This window comes from Neopelma chrysocephalum, unplaced genomic scaffold (assembly GCF_003984885.1).
Source record: "Neopelma chrysocephalum unplaced genomic scaffold, ASM398488v2 Primary Assembly neopelma1_97, whole genome shotgun sequence".
NCBI classification, from domain to species: Eukaryota; Metazoa; Chordata; class Aves; order Passeriformes; family Pipridae; genus Neopelma; species Neopelma chrysocephalum.
The window spans coordinates 1,927,272-1,945,664 of NW_020897760.1; the positions used below are offsets into that span (position 1 = coordinate 1,927,272).

Genomic DNA, 18,393 nt, shown 5'->3' on the forward strand with positions numbered 1-18,393 from the left:
TCCGTGTGGAGACATTCCCAGGGTAATGCACCGCACAAATCCCAGAGCCTTCAGCCTGTCCTTGAGTAGTCCCAATATCCAAAACTTTGTCCTCCTGCAGGATCTGATTCCAAGTGTAAGTTGCTTTCTTGTTGTGTTTTAAAAAGTATTCATAAGGTTGTGTTTTGGTTCTCAGCTGCCAAATCATTTGGTTTGTAAGTGGGCAGGAATTCCCAAATACTTTTTTTGTATTTATTAGTCTTGGTGGGAGCAGGGTTTGGTCCTAATTTGGAGGGTCATATATAGAGGGTAAAGCACTGATCCTGAAAGACAGAACTGGAATTCTCTGCCCTCTGTAGGGACATTTTGCCCACCAAACTTGACTCTACAATTATAACAATTATAAAGATTAAAACTTTTAAAGCTTTCAAAATCAATATATAATTTGGTAGAATTAAAAGAGGGGCTTATGCACTTTTCCCTCTATTCCATATGGAATTGCATCCATCCTGATGTGGTTCAGACTCACCAATTGCCAAACAGTGATACTGAACAGTGAAATATTGATTGTTTCGATGTTCAAATCACCCAGAAATGCTCTGGTTTTATTATCATTATCTTGTCATCTCCTGATTAGCTAAAAATGATTTCTGTAGTCAAGCATGGTGTGCTAATTAATGCAACTATCAGGTCACTGTGCAACTGGTGGAGAATGTTGCACTAAGAGTTAACAAAACATTTTATTGTAATATTCTTTTCTCTAAGAAGTGGCTGTAAATGACAGCCTTAAGGATGGTATAATTGCAATAGTTTTTTTGGCAGAAGGGAGAGACAACTGTTAATTATTGGTGGTTATTAATCAGACATACCAGTTTATTTTAAGTTCATTCAGTTCACTGGAAATATATATGATTATAAAGATTTAAATTTTTTAAGCAGTAGCCTTTTAAAAACATCTAAATATGCCTGTCCCTGTGGGATGTATTTTCACATCTAAAGGTATCGTTGATAGGCTTTGATGTGCATTTAGGGCACTTAATCATTTTAGGAATTCAGAATTTAAAAACAAAAGGGAAAAACCTCCAAAATCTCACAGGATGATGCTTTGGCAATTAATGTCTTTTGATTTTATATTCAGTTCTGTGCCTGTGGAAGACTAGTGATAAACCTCAGCCAGGAGCAGGATCAGACCCCAGGTCAGACACTGGGTTCTGGTGAACCGCGATCTGTGGCCATTATTCAGTACTAAGGAATTACATAGTCAAATTTCATTTTGAAGGAACTATGCATTTTAATGTAGATATTCTAGTATAAATATCCTGCTTTTTAATGTAGACATTTCAGTATAAATATCCTGCTGTCATAAATATACCTTTCCAAGAGGAAATTAATCATCTGTGCATACTAAATTCCTCTACCACACTTTCACACTCTTCAAAAGCTTTCTTAAACAGACTTTTTTGCCTTTTACCTGAAAGACTTCAGGTTCCAGGTGTTCGGAGCAAGACTTTGAATCCAGCTTGCCAGTTCCCTTGGAGCATATTCCAGACACCCCAATGTTTTCATTTAAAGTGAGTTGGATCCAGTTAGACCTTTCATGCCACAAGCATGTGTTAAGCTTAGCACTTAATACCAAAATGGCTCTAAAATGTCACATTTTACAAGCAATGTATTTTACTTTAAATACCATATATTAGGTTGACAAAAGCAGGAGATGGGCAGAGCAATCACTGTGTTCTCTGAAAAACCGATGTTTTCTGAGAAGTAAAAAAGCCAGCCTGTCTTCCTGCTTCCCTTCCCTCCCTCCCTGCCTCCTTCCCTCTCTGAGTTTCAGAGAATTGACTGAAATCGTGGCCCTGCTGTTACTGACTCAAGTACAGGACGTTTGGATGCACACTGGGACAGCCTGAAAGGATGTGGGATACGTGTCTGCTCTGTGGGGACTGTCACCCACTGCACTGAGCACAGCGTGGGGCCAGTCCCGCCAGAAAAAATTCCAAGAAGTAAACATACACAAGTGTAGGATTTGCTGGAAATCAACCTTACTGGCATCTGACAGCTGTGAAATGTTTTCCTCCCTTTCTTCCCAAAGATACTCTTGAAGAAGAGAAATCCAGATACAAGTTTCCAGTGTAACTGGAGTGTTTTCTGCTTTAGCAGTAATACTTTATGGGACATGGTCTCCATCCAGCTCCTAGTCAAATACGTGTGCTGGGCCTTCATCTGAATTCCAGTTCTTTGGGCAGGGTATTTCCCAAAATTCCTGTTACTGAAATGTCACGAACAGTTTGCAGCTTCCTGGGTTTCACTGTATTGCGTGAAACTTTGAAATATTTCCACCCCCTTCCAGTGGGAACATACTGTCCAGGTAAAAGCCAAGGAGCTGTTACTCACACTCTATAGATCAGGAAGAAGAAAGTGGAACCCAAGCAGAGATGCTGCTCACACCACATTTTTCAGCAGCAGCTGCTCCCTCCAAGCCACCCTTTGTAACACTTCCAAATGTGGTCGGCTCAGCTCACTGCTAGAATGGCTTTTAGAGCACGTTGCCTCAAGTGGCAAGTCGTGTGCTGCCTGAAATCAGACGTTTCACAGAAATTGTCTGAATTGCATGGAATTGACTGCAAATAACGAATGACAGTGTGAATGACAGTGCAGAGACCTTGGCCAAGGTTAACATGAGTTGCCTCTGTTGTGCTGCTAAATGTAAGAAATTCTGAAAGGTGCCACAAAGCATAAAACTTAGAGCACAAAAAGCAACCCCTGGAATAATCCACTGCAGGCCAACCCATAGCTGACCTTCAGTGGGGAACATTTCCATTTCCATTTTCATGTTCATTTAATGTGATATTTGAACTGAGATTGTTAAGAAGGGGTGCCTTTAATGCTGACATTTTGATTTCCTTGAACTCGGATTGAGGTGCTTAAATAAATGTGTTTTGAGGGCTTTAATTAAATGTATTTTGAGAGTGAAAGGCTGTTCTTACCTCTGCTGGCTGTAGCCATTTCAGGAGTGATTACACCTCCAAGTCTGCCTATCATTGCTGGCGTCAAGTTTATCCCCATTTGCCCCTTCAAGACACCTCTCCAGTGTCAACAGCCTGATTCTGGACTAAGAGCCCAGGTTAAGGAAAGTACAGGAGATCATATAAAAAGAACCCCACAAATACATTATTATCTGGTGTTCTATAATATCAATTTCTGATTATAGCTAACCAGGAAATTAATCTGATGTTGTCCCTCTGGCAATATTGAGGAAATGATGGTCCAGTTCTGCCCCATGTCCCAAATACACCTTTTAAAAAGCTGGTAAGCAGGATGTGATGGCCTGAGCTTGCAGGTGACACAGAGGCGCAGTGGAGATCAGCACGTGGAAGGATTAATATGGAATATTAAAAGCTGTCAAAACAAATGATGCTGGTTTGTAGGATCCTGACATCTCCCTCTTCCTCCCCACCCTGTTCCCCGTGGGACTCACTGTCTGATTTTAAACAGATTATTCTAAAAGGCTGTACGTGCACTTTGGTAAACATAAAGCACAGTGAGTCACAGCACGAACAGCTGAAGTTGTGCTGAGGGAGATTAATACAGATGATTAGCACAGGGGATGTTTTAGCTCTGCTGTCAGCTACTGCAGGCCTCAGGAGTTGGAGTTCTGTGACTTGAGGCTCACTGTGAATGCCCAGAGCATGTGGACATACAGAAAGTGAATCCACGTGTGTTGGGGTGCTACCACAGAGCTCTCTGGTCACTGGCTTCACATGTGAAAATTTCTGCATTTTCAAAAGAGGATCATGAATTAAGAAATAGCTTTTTTAATTGCCTGTGCTCTGAGATAATTCAAGCTCTTTCTGCTGGTTCTGCTCTCTGATCCGCAGTGAGCAACACTGACTTCCCACAGTGTCCTGCGGTGCAATCGCAGATCAGTCGATAGGGCTTACTCACAGTATCACTGCACAACAAAATATGTCAAAACAGGCCATTTTTTGCAACATGCTGCATTCTTGAGTGACTCTGCTCAGTGCAAGTATCTCTGGGTTTCAGCTGTGGGATGACAGTCCCAGTCATTTCTTTGAGAGGCAAAATTAGGGCAGAAAGTTCAAATGAGGTAAATCAGTGAGGTTGACATTTACCCCTTGGGTACGTAAAATATCTATTGTAGGAAAACAGATTAAAATTCCAAACTAAATCAGTTTTTTAAGCTTCCATCCTAAAGGATAATGCTTTCAAGTAATTACATTTAGCCATGAAAAAACCACCATTTAATTATATTTTATAATTAATATAATTTAAATGGCTGGCATGGTGGCTCAAAACATAAGGGATGACTCTATGTCCTGTCTCTCCATGTCTGCAGACACAAAGGGTGATAATGTGTCTTAAAGAATTCCTATGGATTATGGTTGGGATGCTTCCAGTAACCACATTCTTAACTTTCATTTTGAAGAACTTCAGGAAATTAAATTGAGAGGAAATGTAGGACAATTTTGTGTTAAGTTGTGACCTTTTAACCTTCCCAGGAGCCAAGGAAGCTGACTTAAACAGGTCTAACATTCTACCAGTGTCCTGTTCTACATGGCTGTGGTGACATGGGTGGCTTTGTTGTGACCCTTGTTTAACATTTCTGAATAATTTTCCTCATGAAGAGCTAAGGATTGTTAATAAACTTTGTCTTTACATCTAATGCCAGTGGCCAAGTGGAGCTTTTCAGGTAGATCGGCATCATGCTTTGAACTTCCAGGATTCATCCCTGAGGTTCCTCTTCCATTTCCTACTCCAGTGTTTTTTTCACCACAAAGGACTTTCACTCTTGACTGGCTATTTAGGCCATAAGTTTTATTATCTCCAAGGTAACTCCGTTCAAAACCTGATTTAATGGCTCCAGATAGGCATGTGGATGAAAGTAACACCTGGATTCCGGGGCAGATCCAAGCACAGACCTTCTTGCTTTTGTTTTGCAAAACTCTGTGAAGCAGTGACACAGAGTACGGTTAGTGCTTTGCACCTTTCATGCTTTGGGGTTGTTTTTTCCTCTTGTTGAACTAAAATCGTTGCTGTGGTCTCTCTGGGGAGTTCCTCCTGTGTCGCAGGCCTGTTGTGAAAGTCAGCTTACGGTTTCGGAAGGAGGAGTTTTCAGTGCAGCAGCAGAGGTGCAGGCACGTGGTTTTGCACAGATGTGTGCACAGAGAGAGCTCGGGATGGGCACTGAGTGGCTCTGGGGGCTGACGAGGGCAGAGCCCCTGCGCTGGCACCGCAGCCTAGCACCAGTAGCGCTGTGCAGGAGTGAGTCCTTGGATGGGCTGTGGATGAGCCAGCTCCAGAACCGGAAGCTGTCTAGCCACAACAGCACAGCATGGTGCCCCACCTAATTAAGCCTGCTGAAAGGCAGGGCTAATTAGTTTAGGTGGAGTGCCTTGTTAGCACAAGGATGTTGCTTCCAGGATTCAAGTTGGTTTCCCTGCACGTGGAAGCTCCCCAGCCCTCTCGGAGCCAGGCCACATGTATGAAGGGAGATAATGCCCGGCGTGGCACAGGTAAATCCTAGGTGGATAGATGGATCATTTCATAATCATATCCTGGTTTTGATGTGTATTTCTCACACTCGTGCATTCACATGCGCTCGGGAAGAAAACACTTCTACTCACACAATAAAATGTTCTTGCTGTGACCCAGCCTGGCCTTGTTTAGCTAGAGAAACAAAAACACAGTCCAGGCACCCTGTGATTTGCAGGAAATTGGGATTAGGATTTACAATCCTTAGGCTCAGCTCTTACTTCCTTCTGCAGCCTGTCCAAGTGAATGGGCATCGCCATCCCAGCTCTCTGGGCTGTTTTCACTGCACTTTGAGGACCATGTTGAGTAAAGGCATGATGGGGATTCATTTAAGTTAAAAATTCACCATGACCTTGGAAATTGTGATCTGTCTTCAGAAACGTGTTCAAAGCGTGTGTTTATTTCCTCACAAAACATCATCTGACAAATCATTTTCAGTGTTCTCCTTGCAGATCTCTCATTTGCGTGCACTGTGCATCTTCTACACTCTTTGTCAGACTCTTTGTAGGAGAGGAAGTCTCTTGCATTGTATTTTTCCTCCTGTTTTGTGATTAAGGCAAGAATCCTACAGGACAACAAGGGATCAAGCCTGGTCAGTAAAACAATAATGTGCCAAACCTTATGTTTGCTCCCTGAGAGAATGGTGGAACTGAGGAATCTTTCCCGTTCATTCGACAGGCCAAGATTAGATTCTGCCCTTCTTGCCATTTCTGTTTCTCCCTCTCTGTGGACCGAGGAATTCCTACTATGCAGGCAAATCCCATTCCCAGATTCCCCAGTGATATCGCTGCTAAGTGACATCTGACAGGATGCTTCCTGCATTTTGTTACTTCCATTTGGCACCATAAAAACACTGTCACTTACCCTTCTGATTTGTGGCAGCTCTGCTGCTTTGTTCCCTACACGTGGCTGCCGTGGGGGGAAGGACACTGGGAAACACTGGGAAACAGGGACTGCCTTGTGGTAAAACACTCCATCCCACCCTACAGGAGACAGTATCTCCAATTTAAATCCTTCCTCAGAACTTCTCCAGTTTTCCTCCTCGTTAGCATTTCAGATTAAACCTTTAGGCTTATCTCCAGATCAGAAATTACCTTTCTGGGAAGCTTCATAAGATTCTATCAGCTACCTTAAGGTGTTCTTAGTGTTTACACCTCATTTTTGCACCTCATTGTCATGCAAAAGGTGCAGTGTTAACTTTGCTTTGGGAATCTGCATCTTTCATCTCTGTACTGTAGAGTCTTCAAAGCTGATGTAGAATGTAATCAGACACATGAAAACTCACAAAATAGATGTAAGACTGCTTTTTTAGTTTTTATTAGCAGACTTCTTATTAGCTAGTCCTTTCCAAGTGTTTTTGATGCTCTATCTCAGTTGAAGAGAGATATTGGTATTATTTATTCCATGGAATGGAATAAATTGCAAGGCAATACTTGAGTAGCATCATTTCTCTGTTTTCTTTGCTCTTTTTCAGTCTGTTTTTAAGGTGTCTGGGGGGGTAGTGCTTAGCTGGGGTTATCCCAGGTGGACATCTGACTGTTGGTTGCCTCTGCCATGTCATCCTCCTCTCCTAGAAGGAGCATCCCATGTCACTATCCTCTCATAGAAGGAGCTATGCTGTTGGCACTCCTGGTGCCAGGGAACACTGACCGCTGCCCTTGGAGGCCTGACTGTGCTGGGAAGTGCTGCCTGTGGGCAGCCGCAGCCATTCCCACAAAGCCTGGCAAAACTGAGCGCCTTGTCCAGCTCTGGCGATAATCAACCACAATCACCCTACCCTGCACTAATTGCTGAGCAATTGCCTGGTTCCTGCTAACAGTCAGTGGGCTGCTCAGTGAGTTGCCAGCCCGTGGCAGTCCTTGGTGACCTGATTCTCATGACCTGGGTGGTGATTCACCCCAACCAGTGCTGGTGGGTACAATCAGGACTTCTGCAGGTTTGTCCAGTTCTGCCTTAACTGGCTTCATCAGGGCTTGGCTCATGCTCCAGGCTGACCTCTTGGTATGAACTTCCTTGAAATGCTTCATTTTTGCTTCAAAACAGTGGCTGGGCCCCCCTGACTGATCTCCTGCCGCTCACCTTGGGGTATGTTACAGGAACTGGAAAGCAAACTGGGAGGGGGCAAACTGGCCAGCACTAGGGCTCTGCACAAACTCCTCTGTTTGCTGCTGAGGGCTTCCGTTACTGCTTGGTCTCAAGACTCTGTCATTGTCATAAGATTAATTTCACCCTACTTCAGCCACCTAAAAATTATAGACCAATTTAAAGTGATGGCTGCTTTTTGAAGAAAACAAATTGCGAGCTCGGGAGCAAACTATCCTGTTGTGCAGGAAGATCAGGAATTTCAGCAGAAGCCAACTTGGTGAAGTGAGGAGCTTCTTAGCAAGTCGAAGTGCAAAAAAGATCAGGCAAAGAGTGAGGAGGACTGGGAGCAAGGGAGGCATGGGAAAGTGTTTGGGCATGTGGGGTGAGTTGGACTGACCAAAGGCTGATGGAGCTGTGACTAGTGAGGGGACTCCAACATGGGTATGGAGTAGGGAAAGAAAGATCAGAAAAAATGTTGATCTATGGATTAAACAGCCTTGTTACAAGTCATACATGAAAGGCCAAAGTACTTGGTGTCTTTTTTGTCTCAGTCTTCACTGAGTCCTCACCCAGGCCCTGGTGACCCTCCAGCCTGCTTGGGAAGGAGAGGGATGGAGGGCAATGAGGGAACAGTGGGTTAGGGGCAGCCTAGAAGAGGTGAATGTGTTCAAGTCTATAGCACTAGACAAGATTCAGGCTGGAAGAGCTGGGTCGTGTGACTGTAAGGTCAATGTGTGTCATTCAGTAAAATTGTGGTGCTTGGGAAGATCTGTGTCAACAGGAAAAAGGTCCATCTTTGAGAAAGGTGAAGGGAATCTGGGGAACTATGGACTAGTCAGACTCTTCTCATCGCTGGAGAGGTCACTGAGGGTGTACACTGGAGTCTGTTTCCAAACACAGAGGACAAGAAAGTCAATTAGGAATGGTAGATGCAGATTTTCCAAGGGCAAATTGGGCCTGAAAACTCCGACCTCCTCCTCCAAGGGCTGTGGGGATGGCCTGGCTGTGGGGGCATGGAGGGCTGTGGGTGGGTGTACCTGCTGCAGTGAGCACTTTGGCACCATTTCTCTCAGCATTCCCACATGGCAGTGAAGTGGCATTGCCAGACAGACGGGCTGTTGACAGGGTTGGATATTGCTGGACCACCAGGCTCCAAGGATGGTGATGAAGGCTTCATGTCCAGTTGGTGGCTGATGACAGGGAGGGTGTGGGGTATGTAACAGTGCCCTACAGCTACTTGAGCACTGGTGGTGCTGATGATTAGCTGGAGATCGTCCTGCAGAGGGTAGGAGAGCAGGTGACCTCCGGAGGTCCCTACCAGCCAGTTCCTGTGACTAGGGTAGAGAGGTGCCTTCTACAGTTAGTGGAGAGTGACAGGCACCTCCAGAGGGGTAATTCAGCCCGTCACAGCAGTGTGCTGAGAATAGACCAGGATCACCCCTTGGAGGTTCCAGCCACTTTCCACTGACTGTGCGGGGAGCTTAGGTGATTAACTTTGAGATGGCTAAAGATAGCTGCAATGGGCCCCCCCACCGCAGTGACATTTCTCCAGGCTGCAATCGGGGTGCTCAGGTTACACCGCAGCTGGCTTGGGGCTGGTTGGTGTTGACTCAGAAACATCACTGCTACTATGGCAGTGGGGTGACTCGCAGACGTCTGCTGCTCTTCACGTCGCAGCCGAGTCACACTGCAGGCATTCCTCCCGTCACCAGCAGCCTCTGCCTCGGTGGAGATATGAGCTGTGCCTTCTTCCTTCTTGGGACGGCGTGAAGTCCTTTGGTTTTGTGTCATTCCCTGCAGACAGGACGTTTTCCTTTCTCCCTTTCATCCTGCTTTCCATAGTCCCTGTGACTTGACTTGGTAAGGCATCTCTTCTTTCTCTCCAGAGTCTTCCAGTTTGAACCTGGATGTGTCCTCGGTGTTCTTGGCAAGTGCTGGCTTAATCACTGCCTTGACGTCTTCAGCAGTTTTGGAGCCGTTTTACTTGGGACTGAGTTTTCCCAGCAGCCTTTCTGGGCAGCTGAAATGGTGTGTCCCAGAAAGGACCTGTCTTTAATTAGGGAACTTAAAAGCCAGGCTTCTCAGCAGTGCAACACAAGAGTTTATTTCTCCTGCTCCTTGTTTTGAAAATAAAAGCAGAAATTAAAAATGCCCACCAAATCTTGGCCGTATTTCGCCAAAGGCTGTAGCGCCTGTCAAACACTCTCCTCACCAATTTCAGTCTCACACATTCCTGGCAGCACCATCTCACTCATTTCCTGGCATTTTTCGCAATTAGCAGTAGAAAGCTTTCACTTCATTTTTTTGTCTCTATCTTCCTCTGTCATCTCTGAATGCAGCCTGAATACAGGCTTCATTGTTTCTGCTACTTTTGAGCCCCTGTTAGGATTTTGTCCACGTTTCCCCACAGCTGGATCTTCTCCAGTGCCACCTCCTCAGTGTACCCCTACCAGTGGCTTTGCCAGTTAATCCTGTCATCTCCCTCCACAGGGATTTCATTCGCAGGCCTTTCTGACCACATGTATCAGCTCTGGGTAACAAGAAAACCCTGCATTTCTAAAGTATTTTTTTTTGTTCAAAGTGTTACTTTGAGCCAGCTCCCTGTTCATTTGCATGCAGTGCCTGTGCCCATTCCGGCTGCAGCCAGCCCGTCTCCTGCCGTGCTCTGGCTCCCGCCAGCCCTGTTCCACGGCTCTCCCAGTGCCCACTGTGCCAGGCACCCAACAAGAACCCTTTGCTCTTACTCCCACTTCCCCTGCAGGCCAGATGAAAGCTGCAGGTGTGAGAAATGTGAGAGGGGGCAGCTAGAGTTACTGGTTGGACCAGAGTCCCAAAAATACGATGGGGCAAGGGGACAAGGGCAGGCTCGTCCATTTGTTCGGGAATTGCTCAAGAACGGACTGGCTCCACCTGTTCCACGGGTGCCGGGGCTTTGTGCCTTTCTTAGCACATCCGCACTTATCTTTGCAAAAGATATAATTAGTTTCATTGCACACAATGAAGTGGTGGGGAGGAGGGGAAATGCATCTAAATGCTCTGGTGTTCCCATGATTTTAGATTACTCCTAATTCCAGCCCCGCGGTCCAGCGGACTGGGAGTGCGCAAGTGTCCGTAGACCTACAAGAGGGAACATGTTCGGGCTCTGGCAGCGTTGCCGGCATGTGTGGCATTGGGTGGTTCTGCTGGATACATCTTGCTTTCAAATAACGCCTTGTTTTAGGTGCATGTGTAGCTTTTGTGCTTGAAAAAGAAATTGGAAATCTGTTCCATAGACTCCCTGAATATTGGAAGATTCACAGGAGATCTATAAAAGAAACCTGTAATTACAGGATACAGGGTTTTTTCAGTGCTTGCAGTTTGTGAGTTGTTACTATCAGACTTAGACCTTTTCATAACAGATTTTAAGTGAATCCTGGAAGTTGCGCTCTGTGCCTTCAATTTTGTTTCTTGTACATTTTCAAACCCATCTATAGAACAATTTTCTCAGATCCCTTTGCTGGATCTGTTAGAACAATGGTTTAACTCAAGGAAATGGCTCTCTGCTCACGGGTAGTCATGAATGCACTAACAGGATACATTAAACAAATAAATCACTTGGTGTCAGTTATTCCCTTGGCATTGTCAAGGATAAATATGTAAACATGTCCACACGATCTGTAAGCAACCACAGATCCATTAGGGAAGGCAAAGGGTAAATGGCTGACAGCCTGCACAAGGCCCTATTCTATCAAGTTTTGGCATGTCCTGTGTTGATAAACCTGTTTTACTGAACATGCTCCTGGGTTTTGGAGTGATGCTACACACTGGCTGATAATTATTGCAGGGTAGTATTGGTTATAATGAATCTTGCTTTCTGAGGTTAAAATAGCCATTTTCTGTTGTTGAAAGGCAGGGAGCGCCTTTGGCCATCTGGATCTGTGGTCCTTTTATCTAAGTCAGGACCACATGGGTGCCTTGTTAAATCATGCAGACCTCCATTTCTTCTCCTTCTCCTTCTCCTTCTCCTTCCCCATCTCTTCTCCTTCTAAGTTCAAGCAAGTGTCAGCTGAAGCACAGGTGGGTTCAGCTGATGGATCAGCTGGGATGTGAGGCTCCCACAGAGAGGGCTTCTGCCACCCTCCTTAGACAGGAGCTCTGGTCAGGAGTAGTCAAGGAGTAAGAAACATAAATGAAGCCTTCAGTGACATTAATAATATCTATCCACTCACCAAATAATAATCTGCTATTCCCATGATTAACTAGAGGATCTGCCTTCTCAATCTTTTTTGTCATCTCTAATAATGACATCCCCAAATATTCATTCACGAAGCCTAGCCATGAATAATGACAACATTTATGATAATCTAGAATAAGTATATTATCATTAGAAATGGGTTGTCTTCAGGTCCTCTGATAAATGCTAATTCTGGGCTTAGTCCTCTATAGTCCTTAATGCTGAGTCTTCTGGCTTCACCTGAGAATTAGGTACATTTTAAAATTGCACTCTTAATGTATTTTCCAGTTGGGAGTGTGGGAGCTTCTTGCCAGACATTTCCTAAAGCATAGTTTTCAGTGCCTGCAAGTGGTTTCATGCATCAGGATAAACATTTACATGTTCCCATACAAGGACATGAGGACCCCAAAAGCCCCAGCTCTCCTAAGAGTGGTGGTGGAGCTCGGTCACCAAATCTGCTCATTGTTGACCTAATTCCCTGGCACTAGTGAGAGGTAGGAAGCATTTTCTCCTGCAATACTTATATTTTCATCTTTTCTTTCTTATGAGTGTTAATCTGCTTCAGGTTTTAAACAAGTGGCTGTGCATGTGGAATAGGATGGATATACTGTGCTAAAGTTTGGAACGCTGCTGGAAGCTGCAGTGCCTTGCTTTTAGTCTTCCTTGTAAAAGTTTCTCTTGGAATTTTTCATCAGCCCTTTTTGACAGAGACTATTAGAGGTTTTTTTAAGTCTTAAACTCCACATGCCTAAGGTTTACAAGGAAAGTTGTGATCCATTAGAAGTAACTGTTCCTTTTCTTTGCAGAATTAGAAATCAAGTCTTTTACCAGCACAGTCAGTCCATAATTTGATCTTTAAGAATTGAGAAGAGCTGAGTTTGTAAAGATATTGGCAAATATTTGTATTCAACATTTCTCATCCACCAAATTGGACAATCTGTTCCCAATATTGAATCCTCTTGGGAATAGTAACGTCTAGATCATGGAAAGCTTATGTATTTTGTCACCTGCAGTATTCTGTTGAGCAAAAAGAATTGCAACTCCTCTCCAATTTTTTTAACTTACCTGTTTGGGATGTGGTATTTTGACAACTCTTAAAGCTTTTAAAACTTTTTAGCCTTTATACTTTCTGCCAGAAGCAAGACATGGCACATCTTAAAGTCTTTACTTAAAGGAACTGGGATGGCAAGAGACAATCACAAGGGAATCAGGAGAGAGAAAACAAACCCCATTTTAAATTTGGGCATTTGGATCTAGTTTCAAAACGTTTCCTAACTTGGGTCAGCTCCTGTATCCGTTGAGGGCAAAGCCATCATTCCCTCCCACAGCTTGGGGGCTGGAATCTGCCCCACCATCCCACCGTGCTGCCACATGGCCATGTGGCATTTGGTCACCGGATGGGGACAGTGGTTTGTGGGATAAGAGAGGAACCAGGCTGCAGCTGCAGATAACATTGTCCTCATGCTCAGAGATATCCTGGCCAGCTCTGAGCTGGGAGAAGGATGGCACAGACGGGGTTGGTGGGAGAATGTTGGGCAAGAGTTTGTCATATTAGCCCCCCTTCTCATCTGCAACACTTCATGGGCCTCCTGATGAAGTGTGTTTGCTCTTGTACTGAACTACTCCCAGAAAAGAGAATGATCTCCAAATCCTTTCACTTTTCCAATATTCAAGAAGAAAAAAGTCTCAAGTTCATATTTATTAACAGCTCTCACTCTTTCTATTTTTACTGAGCACTGGTGAGGCCACTCCTCAAATCCTGGGGTCAGTGTTGGGCCCCTCACAACAAAAAAGACACTGGGGGGCTGGAGCATATCCAGAGAAGGGAACGGAGCTGAGGAAGGGTCTGGAGCACCAGGAGTGGCTGAGGGAGCAGGGGGGGCTCAGCCTGGAGGAAAGGAGGCTCTGGGGGGACCTTCTTGCTCTCTGCAACTCCCTGACAGGAGGGTGGAGCCAGGTGGGGGTCAGGCTCTGCTCCAAGGGAACAAGGGACAGGACAAGAGGAAATGGCCTTAATCTGTGCCAGGGGAGGTTCAGGTTGGACATCAGGAGGAATTTCTTCCTGGAAAGGGCTATCCAGCCCTGGCACAGCTGCCCAGGGAGGTGGGAGGTCCCTATCCCTTCAGGGATTTAAAAGCCATGTGTATGTGGCACTTGGGGACATGGGTTAATTATGGACTTGGGAGTGCTGGGGGAAGGGTTGAACTCAATGATTTTAAAGGCTTTTCCAACCTAAATGATTGTGAGAGAAAAATGAGAGAATGGACAAGTCAGTAAATGGGAAAAAGCTTCTAAAAACGGGCTGCTAAGTCACTTCTCTAGTGAGAGATACTTTGTCTTCCATCACCTTACAGAGCTGAAAAAGAAATAGATGGCAAAAAATACCAAAAATGCAGTTGTTGCAAAATACTGGCACATAACTGTGTTGCATTTCAGTACATCAGAGCGTTCCAAGTGCCAGTGGAGAACATGAAGTGGTGCGCTGCTTCTGAAGGATCAGTCAGTCTGTCCTCAGAGGGACTGGCAGAAAGTCAGGTCTTGTGATGAAATGTCACCTCAGTTCCTGCTAGATTGCCACCATGATCAAAAGGCTTGCACAAACACCATTTAAAAACTGAAACTACCTCCTTTCATTACTTAGTTCCCAATTCTGTCTCAGAAATGATTTCATGGTAAGGTCCTAGAGAAAAATGACAAAACAACAGTTATAACTTTAGGGGTTAGGGCTTGGTTATGCAACACCCAAATATAAACTGAAATGTGATACACTTGAAGAGGCATCATGTAGGATTCCAGGAGACCATATCCAGAAATTGCAGGACTGTTTCCATAAGTGACCGTGTGCCTCAGCTGTACCAGGAAGGTTATCAAAGTCTGTGAGTGAAGAAGGTTTAGGAGTGTTTCTGGCAGAGGCCGTTGCACTGCTGATGTCAGTGTGATGCTCACATTGGATTCAGGGAAAGAACATGTCATGTAGCATCTAAACTTCTGTTTACTGTTTATGTGAATCACTGTAGCAACACAGATGCCACTCGGTGAGAGAATCCCAGGGCACTTTGTCTTTGTCCTCTTCTCTGGAGCCAGGCTGGGAGAGCTGGGAGTGTTCAGCCTGGAGAAGAGAAGGATCCAGGGAGACCTTAGAGTCCCTTCCACTGCCTAAAGGGGCTCCAAGAGAGCTGGAGAGGGACTTTGGACAAGGGCCTGGAGGGACAGTACAAGGGGGAATGGCTTCTCACTACCAGAGGTCAGGATTAGATGGGATAGTGGGAAGGAATTCTTAGCGAGGTTGGACGGGGCTTGGAGCAACCTGGTCTAACAGAAGGTGTCCCTGCCCATGGCAGGGGGTTGGAACAAGATGAGCTTTAAAGTGCCTTCCAACCCAAACAATTTTATGATATCCATGAATATTAAATATAAAGAAAGCTAGAAAGTGTTCATTATTCCCTTTTAAGATCGTTTCCACACAAAATTTTTACATTTGTAGAAGAGCAACTTCTAACTGGCCTTATACCTGCCTGTTATTTTTGAGTAGCTGTGTATCTTACAACATTTCCCAGGGACTTGGAGTATGTATTTTAATTTTATGTCCTGTTTTGGAAAAAGCATCTACTGCTTAGCCTTATGAGTGGAATCCTAGCGTGTGCTTTCACAGTTTATTTGTAAACAGCCACAACAGGTTAACAGAGAGTTAGTGGAGCTGCACTAGCCAGGGAGGGCTGGCTTGATAAGAATTGGGGTTTCCGGGTCGATTGTCTTAAACTGCGTCACTTGGTGGCTTTGGGGGACAGTTACAGAGTTTCTAAGAAGGGGTGAACTTGGGCTCTCTTCCTGCTGTCAAGGAGGATAGTGTCTCTTCTTCTGCCTGCCTGTCTAATTTCTTGAAATGGGTGGGAATGTGGTATCTGTGATGTACTTACTGACCAAGCAACTGGAGCCAAAATCAGCAGCAGGTTCAGAAATGACTGACTGATGACCACGGAGGGCAGGGAGGGAGGAGAAGCTGGAAGGCACTTGCACGTCTTCAGAGCACTATTTCACCGGTCTCGTTTGCTTAAGAAAATGAGAGAAAATACATAAATATTAGGATAAGTCGAAACCAAAAGACACCTAAGAAGGGCTACCCAGGGATCCAGGTGGTGCATCTCTCCTGGGTCCCAAGACCCAGAGGGAGCTGTGGGCAGGCTGGCCAGTGTCAGGAAAAAAAGCAAGTTCTGAAATAAAATGTTCACGGTGCTTTTATGTGGAAATCCACTTCTCCTAGACTGGGACAGCAGCAGAACTCACCCTTTTTTTCCCTTAAAATGATATTTCGCAAGAACCGTTTGCTCTCACTTTAGTGTGACTTTGCTATTGAAATGAGATATTTTAAGTGAAAGTTTTTGTCTGCATTTAAATCGTTAATCTATTGGCCTCTAAATCTTTTTGATGAAAAGGCCCAGGCAAATGATAATGCTCGTGTTTTACATTACTAAACCAGTCTGCAGCCTCAAGGGACCCCCACTGTTCACAGGAGCCTTACTGGAATGAAGCAGAAAGGCAGAAGCAGAAGGAAGGAGGGTCCTTCTGCACAAGTGTCCTGATACACTCTGCTAAAAATTCTGAAAAACATTGCAAATGTATACAGTATTCACTCTATATTTGTTTCATCTTCTGAAAGCCAAAAATAAATATAAAGTATTTAGAGCCAAACCCTCTTGCTCTATACCTAAGCCTTGAAGTTTCCTAATTCATATTGATCTCCTTAGTATGTAATAGCTTTCCTTAGTTTGTTTTTTTTTTCTTTTATTACAAAAAACTCATATAACAAAGTAAGGGAATCTCCTGAACCATTTGTCAGCTCTGGGGAACACAGATCCTTCAATATCAAGTGTAAATTTTTATTCCTGGTCTTGCTTTGTCCTGATGGTTCTTTTGGAGGTGAAGATTTGAAGCAAAGTGACAAGGGCAGTGGGTACTGCAACCCCAGCCCTGGGCAAGGCTGGAAATCCCCCAAAAGACTAATATTAGGGTCTTGTGCCACAGTCTCTGTGAACCTGTTCCTTCTCCTCCTCAGGAATGCACAAATGCTGTGGTTCTTCTTCCTGAGGAGTCTCAGAGCAGGAGAACGCAGGAAGATAACACAGTATGGTTCAGTATTTAAACATATGGTCTGTAGTTTGTCTGAGGAGATGTTTTTTTTTCCTATTCCCAAACTCATGGTTTAGCCTGTTTAGTTTTATCGATCTAAACATGAGTCCTTCTAGGTCAACTAATTTACATGATAAAGTAGCTGATAGAAAATATGCCTGTTAGAAAGGAAAACACACCGAGTTCTGTGTGTTTTGGACATTTCCACTTGCTTTTTAATACATGCAGCACAGAAGTATGCAGGAATGAGATGACTTGTCATGTTTGGAGCTCTGTGAGCACAGAAAAAACCCCATTAACTTTCAATGCCAAAAAGATTTGGATTTACGGAACCTTTAAAACATGTCTGTGCCAAGTTTATTGCTGAATTATCCTTTGGCAGCATTTATTTTCAATATTTAATGTATAGTCTCTACCCAGTGATGTCCATTGCTTTATGGTGAATGATGGAGGGGATGTGTCCTTAGAAAGGCAGATACCAGCACAAAGTGTGGTTCCTTCTCCCAGGAACACGAGGGTTTGGTAGGGAAGGCAGGGGTGCACATGTCTGGAGCTACAGCGTGTATGCTATAGAGCAGATCCTTCACTGAGTGTGTATCTTAACAATCCTGACCTCTGATGTCACTGTTACCTGCTCAGCCAGTGCCATTAGAAATGCTGAATCCATTAACTTTGACAGATTTATGGGGTAAGCATATGTCACCAGCATTATGAGAAGCAGTTACATTCATGGGGAGATTTTATGATTCACTGTATCCGCTTATGTAAACCTTAACTTTTACGCCGAGAGCCGCTCGGGAGCATGTTGTCCTGCTGGCAGGGTCAGGGAGCACAGCTCGGTGGGAGCAGGGAGCAGGGTCAGGGTGCGGGGCCTGCTGGGGAGCACAGCAGAAAGTGGGACCAGTGGGGTGTGGGGCTGATGGGCAAAGCTGGGAGGGAACAAGGCCAGCAGAGCTGGGGAGCCAACGCTAACAGGGAGCAGGGCCAGGCAGAGTTGGGAAGCAGGGCTGCTGGGACTGGGGAGTGGGACCAGGCAGGGCTGGAGAGCAGGGCTGGAGAGGTTGGGAAATGGGACTCGTTGGGATTGGGAAGCAGGGCTGAAGGGGAGCAGAACCAGGCAGGGTTAGGGAGCAGGACTATTGAGGTGCAGGGCTGTTGGGAAGCAGGACTGTTATTGGAGAGCAGGGCTGTTCAGGAGCAGGACTGTTGGGGAGCAGTGCTGTCGTTGAGGCTCAGTGCTGTTGGGGTGCAGGCTCTGGCAGCTGCGGGGCCCGGCCGGGCGGGGAGCGGGGCTGGCTCAGAACCATCATCCCGGGCGCGGGCAGCGCGGAGCGGCGGGGGCGGCCCCAGCCCCGCAGCAGCCGGGACGGGGGGGCCGGGACTGACGCTCCCCGAGCCCTGCCCGGCCCTGCCCGGGGGGCGCGCGGTTCCCCCCA

General features: G+C 45.3%; 1 protein-coding gene across 4 annotated transcripts in view; it reads left to right on the top strand.

Moving 5' to 3' along the window:
* PDE4B (phosphodiesterase 4B) overlaps nt 1–18,393 on the top strand; it is a 201,714-nt gene that overhangs the window by 153,639 nt on the left and 29,682 nt on the right. The gene's annotated exons all lie outside the window — the stretch shown is intronic.